The sequence below is a fragment of the Rutidosis leptorrhynchoides genome, chromosome 1 (genome assembly GCF_046630445.1).
Source record: "Rutidosis leptorrhynchoides isolate AG116_Rl617_1_P2 chromosome 1, CSIRO_AGI_Rlap_v1, whole genome shotgun sequence".
NCBI classification, from domain to species: domain Eukaryota; kingdom Viridiplantae; phylum Streptophyta; class Magnoliopsida; order Asterales; family Asteraceae; genus Rutidosis; species Rutidosis leptorrhynchoides.
Genome location: NC_092333.1, coordinates 650,712,135 through 650,724,390, shown reverse-complemented (window position 1 = coordinate 650,724,390; position 12,256 = coordinate 650,712,135).

Sequence of the window (12,256 nt, the reverse complement as noted above, 5' to 3'; positions counted from 1 at the left end):
TAAACACAAACTAAGGCTTGATCGGGAAACTTAACAAAAACACTTATATTAAATTACAATTACAATATTACTTACAAGCTTTATCTTCTCTACTTTCGCTAACTCACACTCTTCTTCTCTTCTTCACAACTCACTTCTTATTTCATTCTCACAACTTCACACACCACAAATGAAATCTCCTCCCATATTTATACTACTCCATGGAACATTCTAGAACCTAGATATTTTCATGGATATATAAATATCTAGATATTTCTACAACCTACAAATATCTAGATTTTTCTTTTACATTTCAATTTCTAGATTTTTCTCTCATATTCTAATATCTAGATATTTTCTTATATATATTAATATCTAGATATTTTACCCATATACATTTACTAATTTCATATTATTCTAAATTTGCATTGTATTTTAACACTCCCCCTCAATGCAAATTTTCTTCCAACGATGTCTTGCAGACCATTCCAAGTGCTTCTCTGAATTTTGTAAACTTCGGTTTACTTAGGCTCTTGGTGAATATATCTGCTACCTGTTCATCTGTCTTTGTTGGCACCATCTTGATCTCCCCTTCAAGGACCTTCTCGCGAACATAGTGATAGTGTACTTTTATATGTTTTGTTCTTGCGTGAAAGACTGGATTCTCTGCTAGACGTATAGCTGATAGGTTATCGCAGAAAAGCTCTACTTGATAGTCTGTTGATTGATGAAGATCTTCCATTAGTTGTTTCAACCATGTAATTTCTTGTGTTGCTGACGATGCCGATCGATATTCTGCTTCAGTGCTTGACAAGGATACTGTTGGTTGTCTCTTGCTGCACCATGATATTACTCCTGATCCAAGACTAAACATGTATCCAGTTGTTGACCGTCGTGTATCATAGTCTCCAGCGTAATCGGCGTCACAATATCCAGTCACGTGACATTCTTTTGTTTTCTTGTACAAAATGCCAAAGTTAATAGTGTCTTTAACATACCTTAAGATGCGTCGTACAACATCAAGGTGAGGCTTCTTCGGATTGCTCATGTGTCGACTAACCACTCCAACTGCATAAGATATGTCTAGCCGGCTTAGTGTGAGATAAATAAGACTTCCGACCATCTTTCGATACATGGTAACATCTTGAAGACTTTTTCCTTCATCTGCTCGTAGTTTTGTATTCGGATCCATCGGAGTTGAGATAGGTTTGCAATTAAGCATTCCGTACTTTTGTAAAAGATCTCGCGCATATTTTTGTTGTCCCAGAAATAATCCTTCTCTTTTCTGCTCTATTTCGAGTCCAAGAAAATGTTTGAGTTCTCCAAGCTCCTTCATATGAAATCTGATAGACAGATTCTCTCTTGTCCTTTGGATCTCCTCATAGTGATCTCCCGTGATGATTAAGTCATCCACATATACTAGCACTATGGCTAGTTTTCCTTGATCTTGTTTCACAAATAAACTAGAATCTGAAGGAGCAACTGTGAAACCACTTTGTACTAAGAACTCACCAATTTTCCCGTACCAAGCTCTTGGAGCCTGCTTCAAGCCGTATAGTGCTTTCTTTAATTTGCAGACATGGTCAGGATGGAACTTGTTCTCAAAGCCTCTTGGTTGCTCCATATAAATGTTTTTGTCGAGTTCTCCATGTAAGAAAGCATTCTTGACATCCATCTGCCATAACTTCCAAGATTTGCTAGCGGCTAAAGCTAGTAGAGCTCGAATTGTTGTGATCTTCGCCACTGGACTAAATGTTTCTTCATAATCCAGCCCATATTGTTGAGAAAAACCTCTAGCAACAAGTCGAGCTTTATACCTTTCAATGGAGCCATCTGATCGAGTCTTCACCTTATAAACCCATTTACAAGATATTGGTTTTACATCTTTTGGCTTTGGAACTAAACTCCATGTCTGGTTTTCTTTTAGTGCATTAATTTCTTCTTCTATTGCTTTCTGCCACTCTCGACTTTGTGCTGCTTCTTCATAAGTAGAAGGCTCAATAGGTATTGATTCATCCACATGAGCAGCATTGGCATACCTTGGATTAGGTTGCCTCGGTCTTGTTGATCTCCGTAATTCTTGTACATGCTCCTCGACATCCATTTGGCTTGGACGAACCTCCTCGGATACAGATTGATGCACACCAGTTTTCCATGGACTCTTTTCCTTAGAGTACGACCCTTCTCCTTCTTTTATTGGATCCAATATCTGCTCTTTAGGTTCTTCTTTTTCTTCTGAACCTTCTTCTAATCCATGAGATTCTGGAAGCTCTATCTTTTGAGGTGACCACCATGAAGACGCTTCATCAAATACCACATTTCTTGAAGTATGACACTTTCCAGTATTTGGATCACAACATCTCCATCCTTTTCTTGATTCATCATAACCGACAAAAATGCACCGAATTGCCTTCTTCTCAAATTTGCTTCGTAGATGATCTGGCACAAAGACGTAGCATACACATCCAAAAACTTTGAGATGGTTGACGGTTGGCTTGATCTTCCATAATCTTTCATATGGTGAAATATATCTCAACTTTGTTTGTGGGAGTCTGTTAATCACGTACGATGCCGTCCTCATACATTCGGCCCAAAATCTGCCTGGTACATTCTTACCATGAAGCATACTTCGACAAGTTTCGGCAAGGTGACGATTCTTGCGTTCTGCCACTCCATTATGTTGTGGAGTATTAGGGCAAGTTAATTGCCTTCTGATCTTGTGCTTCTCAAGATAGATATTAAACTCGGTTGATAAATATTCTCCTCCATTATCTGTGCGTAAGCATCGAATCTTAGTATTGAGCTCACTTTCTACCTTGTTCTTGAACTCTTTAAACTTCAGAAAAGTCTCCGACTTCTCCTTCATGAAGTAAACCCACACATATCTTGAGAAGTCATCAATGAATGTCACCATATATTTCATACCTCCAAGTGATGTTTGTTTCACTGGGCCGAAGACATCTGAGTGTATGAGCTCTAGTGGTGTCTTGGACTGATGCGCTGACTCCTTGAATGGCAATTGGTGAGCTTTACCAAATTGACATCCAGCACATATTGTATTTGTTCGGATATCAATTTGAGGAAGCCCATTTACTACGCGTTTCACCATCATCTCCTTTAACTTATTGTATTCCACATGCCCAAGACGTTCATGCCAAAGATCAGCCGTCTCATTTTTTCGAGTCTTATCCACATATGCTGTTTCAGCAGATAGTACATAGACCGACTCTATTCTTCTTCCTTGCATAATTGAATTGCCAACCACCTTCACTCTCTTGAATACAGACACATCTTCTGGTCCAAAGAGCACATAATTCCCTTCTGCTGTCAATTGTGGTACTGACAGTAAATTCTTCTTTAGGCCAGGGACAAGATACACCTTCTCGAGATGGAGCTTATGAGAGTCGCCTTCATTTAGAATTATTGTCTTTCCAATGTGAGAAATAGATAACCTTGAATTGTCGGCTGTCAACACGACTCTCTTTCCTTTGTAATCCTCCATTTCTTGCAGCTTTGTCCCATCGTTGGTCATATGATTTGAGCATCCAGAATCGATGATCCAATCATCTTTGTAGTTTATTTTTGACTTTAAAGTTGTTGTAAGAGCTTGATCATCTATGTCAGCTTCAACAGAGAGTCCAGCTTCTGCATCCCATGTTTCCTCATTAATGGTTGCTTCGAATGTGACCTCTTTCTTCTCATCTCTTGTGGCGGCCACATTTCCTTCGAAAGTTCGCCTTTTGGGGAATCTACAATCACGAGCAAAATGACCCTTCTTGCCACAATTGAAGCATTCACCATTCTTTCTCTTATCATTTTCCCCGTATTGTTGGCGATGATCTCTTCTTCCTTGTTGAGCTCCCCCTGAAGCGTTGCCTTTTGATTTTGGGTGACCCTTCCACCCATATGTCTTACTTTCTTTCATCGCCTCTTGTCTTCGAGATGTTGCTTTCTTTTTATTGGTGAAGAGTGCATCTTCTCCGTATTTTATGGTTACTTCATTCATCTGCTTGGCTAATGCCTCTTGATTAGCCAACAAATTCTCCAGCTCTATTAATGATGGTTGAGTAGGCCATCCTCTCACAGCGGCTATAAATCCATTATACTCGGACCTTAAGCCATGGATGATAATTCTCTTCATCCTTGCATCACTCACTTTCTCTTCAGGAGCAAGTTGAGATATCTCACGGCAAATTGATTTCACCTTGGTGAAATACTGAGAAATAGACAGACTTCCTTGTGAGATACCCGCGAGCTCATTTTCCAAGAGCTGGAGTCGTGCTTCATTCTTCTTTGAGAATAATTTTTCAAAAGTTTCCCAAGCTGCCTTTGGTGTTTTCTCGTCACGGATGTGCTCCAATAGATCCTCCTCGATTGTAGTCTTCAGTATAAATAAAGCCTTCCCAGCCTTGATGTTCCATTTTCTCAAGGCTTCGGCATTTTCTTTCGGTGGAGGCGTTGTGTCACTGCCAGCAACTATTTCCCATAAATCCTGTCCTTGTAGGTAGGATTCTATACAAGTCCGCCAATAACCATAGTTGTGGTTATTGAGACTCTTGATTCCACTGCTCGTACTTGCAAGATCTGCCATCATGACGTCCAACGTCCAATAAGCTTGGTCCCTGACCGATGAGCTTTCACAGTTCCTAACTGTGCTCCGACAGAATCTTCCTTAGAGCCTTGGTGAAAACAAGCCGATGTAAACGTCCAACGTTTACCGATTTCCTCCACTAGAAATGGTCCCGAACGACCCGCTCTGATACCAATTGTTGGAAGCTTCGACGAGCCCAACACACCACTATAGAGGATCTAGACTATACTAGACTCACTACACCAACACTTTGACGTTGGTTAGCCTTTAATTTTATAAATTCTTAGTGCACAATGTACTTAGGCGACAGTGTCGACCATATATCTTTAGGCGGTATAACCGACCATGTATTACTTAGGCGGCAGAGCCGACCATATAATAAGAACAACAAAAGTGCACTAAGAACTTAAACACAAACTAAGGCTTGATCGGGAAACTTAACAAAAACACTTATATTAAATTACAATTACAATATTACTTACAAGCTTTATCTTCTCTACTTTCGCTAACTCACACTCTTCTTCTCTTCTTCACAACTCACTTCTTATTTCACTCTCACAACTTCACACACCACAAATGAAATCTCCTCCCATATTTATACTACTCCATGGAACATTCTAGAACCTAGATATTTTCATGGATATATAAATATCTAGATATTTCTACAACCTACAAATATCTAGATTTTTCTTTTACATTTCAATTTCTAGATTTTTCTCACATATTCTAATATCTAGATATTTTCTTATATATATTAATATCTAGATATTTTACCCATATACATTTACTAATCCCATATTATTCTAAATTTGCATTGTATTTTAACACTTCATTTGGTCGGCCACTTTTTGCATGTCTCCAACATCTTGAACATAACCGATGTTATCTGTTTTAGGTTCAAAAAATGATTACTACTTGACTAATGTATTCTTGTTGTGACTAGGATCCAAACAATACAAAAAGAGAAATGATAACCTGTTGGTATGTTTAGCCAACATTTTATGTAAAATGCTATAGAACATATCTACACTTGAAAAAACATATATATTTTTTAAACAGACAATTTTCAGCTGATTTTTTGGTCCCACATAATCTGATGTAATCCCTTAGGGCATTATCATTGAAAAATATACTCTTACACCTTTCTATACACAGTTTATTTGTCAAAAATTGGAGTTACGGTTAGAAAGTTATGGTTTGACGAAATATCGAAAAACTTGACTGCTGCTGTTACCAAGTGCTGGTATGCACAACAGGACCAGCATACAAACTCCCAAATTGAGATCAATTTAAACTCATTTATACTCAACAACCCCAACCACATCATACATCATTTTGTAGTCTTTCGGGTATACTTTCTAAATCAGTTATTAGTTTGTACCGAAACTTAAGCATTTTCAACTTATGAGACCGCAAAGTAGGCCCGGGAGTCATTTTTATAACATTTATCAAAATGGTAAACCTATCCCGTTGATGAATCAAATTTTAAACTAAGCAACCTAAGCTGACCCAATTGATATTTCTCAAAATTACGCATATGGGTCAAAATAGCGCATATCACCCAAATGGGTTATAAATTCCCATAGGCCAAAATCATTTTCAAGACACTAAAAAAACAAAATTCGCTTATCTCGACTTATGGTAACATATAGCATCAGCTGGAAATGGAAAAACACTAATATACAGTAACTAATAGCTATTTTTACATAGCAATCACAAAGCATAAGCTTGTAAACTACTCTTTTTATCTTTTATATTGGAAGCCATTAAATCATGTCTTAACTTTGTTAGTAATATGAAGTGAGCATTAACATCAAGTTAAAAGCATTTCTATATTGAACAAAAATGATAAGACATACACATTATCGTCGATGGATAGTGACAATTTGATATCCCTAAGTTATATAAAACAAAAATATTTGCATTTCTTAAAACATTAACAATATGACCAAGATGGGTGGCATAGATATCCATTGATGTTTTTATACAGGATTAGTCTCTTACTACAAAATCAAGATAATTCCATAGTAAACGGTTTAGACACTTTAGATCCATTAGCGGTAGACTTTAATTGACTTTCAACTAATTTAATCCATTTGACCCATTTACCTTTTAGCTTTTAAGAATCAACCCAACTGACCCATTTTCCTTTTACTTATAAATTTGACTTGACACAACCAACTCATTTTACTTTTAGTTAAAAAGTTGACATGACCAAACGACCCAATTCACTTTAAACTTAAATTTGACTTGTTCTAACAGACCCAGTTTCCTTTTTGTTAAAAATATTTAAGTTTTAATCAACACAACTGAACCCATTCCTTTTAGTTAATTTTTTTTACTATACCTAACTGACACATGTTCCTTTTGGTTAAGAAAATTCAACTTGACACATTCGACCCATTTAAAACAAAACACAACCCATATCAACCCAATTATATATTTTGAATCTTTAAACACAACAACTTAAGAAAAAAACTTGCCTTGATAGTTGTTTCAGCAGATTGTTTAACAAAAACTTGAACAATAACAATAACCGCATATATAATTTTTTCTCTAAGTACTCTTTTGATCCCGTCTTTCTGGTTGTTTTTGTGGCTTGATTGTTGAGCAAATTCAGAGGTATGAATTCTCATGTGTCACCCATTTTTGAAGTGAATTATGTGTGTGTGAATGAGTTTTCTGAATGAGAACCGATGCTTTATATTTATAAGCAGTTGTCTAAAATTCAAAATAACATAATGGAGGAAAATAGCAGCAGTTACTGAAATACGGTTATTGAATTTTATTCCAGAAGCTCCATCAGTTTTGTTTGGTATATATCTTTAATCTTAGATCTTAGAATAAAGAATAAAATTAAAAATTAAAAACATAAAATTAAAATTTTTGTAAATACTTTTAGTTCACAATCGTATTGAATATATAAAAAATGTAAATGTAAAAATCTTTACAAATATATGAAAAATTAAGTATAACTGAATAACTGAATTAACATTAATTTAAACAAATAATGAAACGCCCCGTCCTAATCCATTCGGACGAAGTCCATATCGATTATAAACGATTCACAACAGTTGATTACATCGCGAGGTACTTGACCTCTATATGATACATTTTACAAACATTGCATTCGTTTTTGAAAAGACAATCTTTCATTACATCGAAAGTTGACAACATGCATACCATTTCGTAATATATCTTACTATAATTGACTTAATAATTATCTTGATGAACTCAACGACTCGAATGCAACATCTTTTGAAATATGTCATGAATGACTCCAAGTAATATCTCTAAGATGAGCAAATGCACAGCGGAAGATTTCTTTCGTACCTGAGAATAAACATGCTTTAAAGTGTCAACCAAAAGGTTGGTGAGTTCATTAGTTTAACATAAATAATCATTTCATAATTTTAATAGACCACAAGATTTCATATTTCCATTTCTCATAAACATACGTCCCATGCATAGAGACAAAAATACCATTCATATGGATTGAACACCTGGTAACCGACATTCACAATATGCATATTAGAATATTCCCTATCATTCCGGGATCCTCCTTCGGACATGATATAAATTTTGAAGTACTAAAGCATCCGGTACTTTGGATGGGGCTTGTTGGGCCCGATAGATCTATCTTTAGGATTCGCGTCAATTAGGATGTCTGTTCCCTAATTCTTAGATTACCAGACTAAAAAGGGGCATATTCGGTTTAATAATTCAACCACAGAATGTAGTTTCATTTACTCGTGTCTATTTCGTAAAACAGTTATAAAAGCAGCGCATGTATTCTCAACCCAAAAATATAAAGGGTAAAAAGGGAGCAAATGAAACTCACCTAATGTATTTTGTAGTAAAAATACATAGAACGACATTGAACAAGTATAGGGTTGGCCTCGGATTCACGAACCTATATCATTTGTGTATTTATTAATACATATAATCGTAACTGAACAAATATATATATTGTTATTATTAGTGATGTAATTTTATATATAATCAATTAATAAGTTTCATTATATATGATTTCATTTTTATATATATAGAAATATTAATATAGTTAGGTTGTATGTATATTAAATATATTTTTGTATATATAGCATTTGTCTGTTGAAATTAGTAATTATAATAATACTTAAATAATATTTGTCATGTAAAAATGTTAATATTGATAATACTTAATATAACTAGTAAAGGTAATAATGTAAATAAAAATTCTATTAATGATAATAGTGATATTGATAATAATACTTGTAAAAATATTAATTTTACTCTTAATAATAGTTATGATACTAATCTTAGTAATTACATAATAATAATAATACTCGTGATAGTTATAATATTGATAATAATATTATTAATAACAATGTTAATTTTAATAATGATAATCTTAAATAAGGTATTAGCTTTAATAAAAATGTTAATTTTAGTAAGCATAATAGTTTTAATAAAAGTGATGAGTTCCCTTAATAATATAGTGATAATAATAAAAATAATAGCAGTGTTAATAATAATAATCGAATTTATCATGAACTTCATGTTCAGTTTCTAAACTTATATCCATAGTTCCTATAACTTAAAAGTTTAACCATATTCATAATTTTTGCCTTGTCAACTTTTATTATAAATTTTGTAATATAAAGGTTATTAATATGTTCATAATTCTGTCAATAATAATATCAATAATAATACTATAATGATAATGTTACTAATGATAATACTACTAGTTTTTAAAATGATAACACTAGTACTAATAATAACAATAACAATAACATAACAATAACAATAATAATAATAATATTAGCCATAATAATTATTAACATAATACTAATAATAATAATAACAATAAAAATAATAATAATAAATTTTGGTTTTGAAAACTACCTCCAAAGAGCTTTTAAAAAAAGTTGTCACCCGCAAGAATCGAACCGAGACCTCCTGAACCCCCGCACACATGTCAAACCAGCTGGGCTACTGCCCATTTTCTAATATTTCCGGATTGCAATTATTTTTAACCCATTCTTATATGATTCCAATTTATCTTCATCTTCTTCATGATTTATATTACTCCAACCATCATCAATACTCTTAATAACGAAATTATGATTTTTATTGCAACTTGTAAACAGCCATAACTTATCAAGGTGCTCAAAAAAAAAATATAAAACGAAAAAAAAAACACAATTTATGCAGCATAGCTGTTATCGCTACTTTTTAAAAAAATATATATACTTTTTGAATTCGAGCTCGTTTTAGATAATTGTTTGAACATGAAATATGTTTAAAACTATTACTAGAAGCTTTACAAACCATCAATTTATCTGAAAATAAAATAGAAATTTCGAATTTTACCGATGAACAAATGTTGACTTTTTGAAAATAAAACTTTGACCTCGAAATTGGAATTCGATAGGAAAAATTGAACAATGAGCTTTTGCAGATAGTTTGTACATGTGATTTCTAACAGAAGTGCATTGTTACATTTTTAAAATTGATTCGAGTTTGAGATTTGGCTAAAAAGTGGATGAACAGAGGTGGTTGCTTTTGTTTCTGAAAAATTTCTGTTTTTCCCATTAACAATTGCAGTCGTAGACTTATATAATGTGTTTTAATACCTGTTGTGACAGCTAGATTCGATCCCAATTATTTTGTATTGGAATGGTGGTCGACAAGTGTTTTTCAAACGGACAAATAAATAAATAAATAAATAAATAAATAAATAATAAAGCTTTGATCGATTTGTACTGGGTTTTGTTTGCATTTGAGAATTTGATAACGATATGAAACAGAATTGAGACAAGAACAAAAATGTACTACAGTATAATGGAGATATGAAATTGATTCGGTATCTTTATGAATGGTTTTTCAATTAAATATATAATTATAAATAATAATAATAATAATAATAATAATAATAATAATACATTTAGTATTAATAATAATAATCCTAATACTAATATAAATGATTTCCATTAATAAAATAGTAATAGAAATAATAATAACAAATAATAACATGATGATATTAATAATAACCAAAATGATAATTTTGATAAGTTTATTAATAATAATTAATAAGAATGATAATAATAATTTTTGAAAATAATGATATTAATAATGAAAGTAAATTAATATTAGTAAAGATAACAAATTAATGATACAAATATTAATGTAACAATTATATTCAACTTTTTAATTATGTAATATTTAATAGTCATATGTAATAACTTTTATTAAATATTTATTATTTATACATACAAGATTTTTATTTATACATAAAAATCATATATATATATATATATATATATATATATATATATATATATATATATATATATATATATATATATATATATATATATATATAATAGTAACTTATCTATTCTATTTATTATTTTACATTGTATACTTTATTCATTTCAAAATATTATATACACTTATATTTATGTTTATATCTATATATGATTTATATATTCAATTACTCATAAATGTTCGTGAATCGTCGGGAATGGCCAAAGGTTAAATGAATATATGAAACAGTTCAAACTTTTCCGAAACTCAATATCACAGACTTTGCTTATCGTGTCGGAAACATATAAATATTAAAGTTTAAATTTGATCGAAAATTTCCAGGTCATCACAAATAACATGAAAATATTTCGACTATTGAAATAAAAGTTGAAATGATACCTGAACTGAAGTAATGAAAATCGATATATCAAAAATTAGCGTGAATACGATTGTATATACTAATTGACAGCACGATTAGTGAAACACGAATCTCAGATACATTCGTTTCAACACACTTGATTGCGTATGGATTATTCAATGAAAGTATGCAAGATAAAACTGAATTTGGGTTAGGATTTAGAGGGATTTGATATACGTACTGGATATCAAGATTTAAAGAACCATTGATTTATGAAGGTCTTGGTAAGTTGAATTGAACGAAGAATCTAGGGTTTCTTTTGATTTCATGTATTTGGTTTTTGGTTCGATGAAGACGACGGGCTATGCTTGTGGTGTTATAAGGGTATTTTAGGAAAGTCACTTAAATCTAACATCAGATATAGTATTCTTACATCAGATAAATTCTTACCATTGGATCAATCAAGAATATACTCTTTTAAGGGTGGGGATTTGCTTATTTAATGGTATTTATTAAAATCTGACATATTTTTAACTTTGTTATAATATATATAGTAGAAATATAGTAGATAGTAGATAGTAGATAGTAGATAGTAGATAGATAGTAGATAGTAGATAGTTAGAGTACTAGAAGTCGTGGCTTTTTTTCACCGTTATGCCAATTTAACGCCAGGGACGGTGGCACCGCCGACTCACCGTTGACGTTAAACCAGCATTAAAACTCTCCGGCGTTATTATTATTATTATTATTATTATTATTATTATTATTATTATTATTATTACTACTACTACTACTACTACTACTACTACTACTAGTTTATATCCCGCGTTTTTGCGGGATTTTAATATGAAATAATGTTGTAAGTCTATTAATGTGGTTTTATTATTACGTATTTGATAATCATGATATATATAAAGTGTGTAAACTATAAGAATCATTTATAAGTGGATATTAAAGTGTGTATAGGGATGACACTTGCGTGCAACGGGTATGAGTCCGTTATATTTACGACGCGTCCAGTGGATTTGCAATTTTCA